This window comes from Galeopterus variegatus, unplaced genomic scaffold (assembly GCF_000696425.1).
Source record: "Galeopterus variegatus unplaced genomic scaffold, G_variegatus-3.0.2 Scaffold8914, whole genome shotgun sequence".
Taxonomy (NCBI): Eukaryota; Metazoa; Chordata; class Mammalia; order Dermoptera; family Cynocephalidae; genus Galeopterus; species Galeopterus variegatus.
Genome location: NW_007735025.1, coordinates 82,555 through 85,039, shown reverse-complemented (window position 1 = coordinate 85,039; position 2,485 = coordinate 82,555).

The following is a 2,485-nucleotide window of genomic DNA, read 5'->3' as shown; positions in this document are numbered from 1 at the left end:
ACTCTTTTAAATGGCAAGGCCATATGCTGAACCCTAAATTAGAATTTGCAGATACTAAGTGCTGATAGGGGCTGTAAATTAAATAGACCAGTTTACTTGATTTACAAAAAGGAAAGTGAGCCACTGTCTTGCTCATCCCTCCCACAAGACTTGTGCTATATTGCAGTATATTGTACATGTTAATTTTAAAGACTTTGAACTATAATATAGGTTTCCTGATTCCTCATGGAAAAATTACTTTTTATATTGTGGTATGAAATATTCTGTGAATATTCAGTCAAGACATATAATTGAATTGTATTTTAGAAATGAACTTTTTGACTTTATTAAAATGATAAATTTTCAAGGCAAAAAGGAAAAAGGATCATTAATAGCTGCAAGGATATAGAACCAGAGCATATCATCCTTGAACTGTGCAAATCCTTTTTCCTATTTTAATATAGCAAGAACAATTTTATCTTCACTACGTCTTAAAGTTAGAATTTGGGTTGGTGTAAACAAAAGGTTTACTTCCAGGGAATAATGTCCTATTTCTAATAGCAGCTTTATACACAAATACCATGCTTATCTACTGTTGAACCATAAATGATATGTAGGTATATTGCTTTTTAGGAAAAATGGGATATGCTGCTCCTGCCAATCATGGCCTGCCTCCGTGGGTCTGATCAGCTTTCCCCAAAATCACATAGGTTGCAAGGGCTGAAGGATGATATCCAAACGTTAGGAACATTGTTAGGAAGTGGAAAAGAAAGGGGAGATTGAATGCCTGATAGGAAACCAGTAAATGACTACTAAAAAAAAAAAAAAATGCACATGCATTCAGACATTTCCCTCATAAAGTTAAGCATTGGTTCCTTTGAAAACCTGATAGGAGCCAATTTCCCATAATTCATCGTTTATGTAGGAGAATATAATGCTTAATATGTCATTCAAATCCTTCAACCAAATCACTAAAATATAACTGAAACTGTAAAATGTGTATATGTAACTATCATGTTAAGATGTAAAATGCTTAAGTTGCTGCTGCTTAAGTATAATCACCAAATTATTAATACGGCTGGTAACAAAAAATTGTGTATTATTAGATAGCTCCTTTGTGACACATCTATATGTGATTCTGTTGTTCCACTGATTGTATTTGGAATTTAATTTAATAGTTTTCCCATACATGGTTGTTATAAATTCTGTATTGCATTTTGGAGATATAAATTTTACCTATATAAAAATTGGCTTTGGCCCTCTCTGTTAACAAAATTTTATCTTCACTACATCTTAAATAATTAGAACATTGGTTGGTGCTTAGGAAAACCTCAGGAATGCTTTCATCTCTTTAGGATTACAAAGAGCAACAGAGCTAGAGGCTGTTTCGTGTGTTCATACAATCCCTGGATTTATAGGTGGGCATGTTTGTTTTCCTATACTATAAAGGAGAAATGATATTATTAGTCTCCTGTTTTTTTAGAGAAATACTATAATGAAAGTTCTATCATCTTTGGTACCCCAAGAAAATTGACATAAACTTTAAATTTTTCTTTTTTCCAAAAGTTTGACTTATTTTCACTGATGAGAAAATATAGAAGACAAAAATAACTTCTCAGTTCTGAGTAATAATTTCTGCAGAAATAGATCAGTAAGACATAGGTAGATATGCCTGCCTATCTGTGTTGAGATTTAAGGTATATTTCTTTGACATCTTTTCCAAGCAAGCACCTCAGATTAACTACTATATATGATCTAAGCTAATTCATATATGTTACTTTGGCCTTTTCTTTAATTTTCCCAAAAGCCACTGACTTCAAAGAAATTTTGTTTTGACACAGAAGTTTGTGTCCCAACAACTCAAACACTTTAAATATCTCATTTAACATTGCTTTTTAAAACCCTGTTCTCCATCTTTTAGGTATGCTGCACCTTGCAAATACGAGGGTACTTCAAAGAGTTCATGGAAAAATGGAATTAAAAGATAGAATTTTTTTCCATGAACTTTTTGAAGACCCCATGTTTTGCCTTCAAATATGATCACTATGGTCTAAGAACTGAGTATTAGTAAATTCCTTAACCTGGATATGATACCTTAGTTGTTTTATCCTGGATTGGATTGCCTATTTTTATTTATTTATTTATTATTTTAAAAAAATCTTTTATTAAGAATACTCATGAAATACAAAGCTAACTGTCACACTCCCCCCACCCCCCACCATGCCCATGATGTGAGGGCCAGGTTCATACTGAGGGCATACCCATTACCAGAAATTACTTTTGTACCCTTTGTCCCCTCCCAATTATCCCCCAACCTCCCTCCCCCTCCCCCATGCCCCGACTCCACTTTGTAGCCCTAGGAATGTTCCCTCCCTCTGTAGGACTAACACACTGCTGTGGTCTTAATTTCCTTCCTTCCTTTCTCTCTTAGCTCTCACATATGAGTGAGCACAAGATATTTATCCCTCTGTGCTTTGCTTGTTTCACTGAACATAAGTTTCGCCAG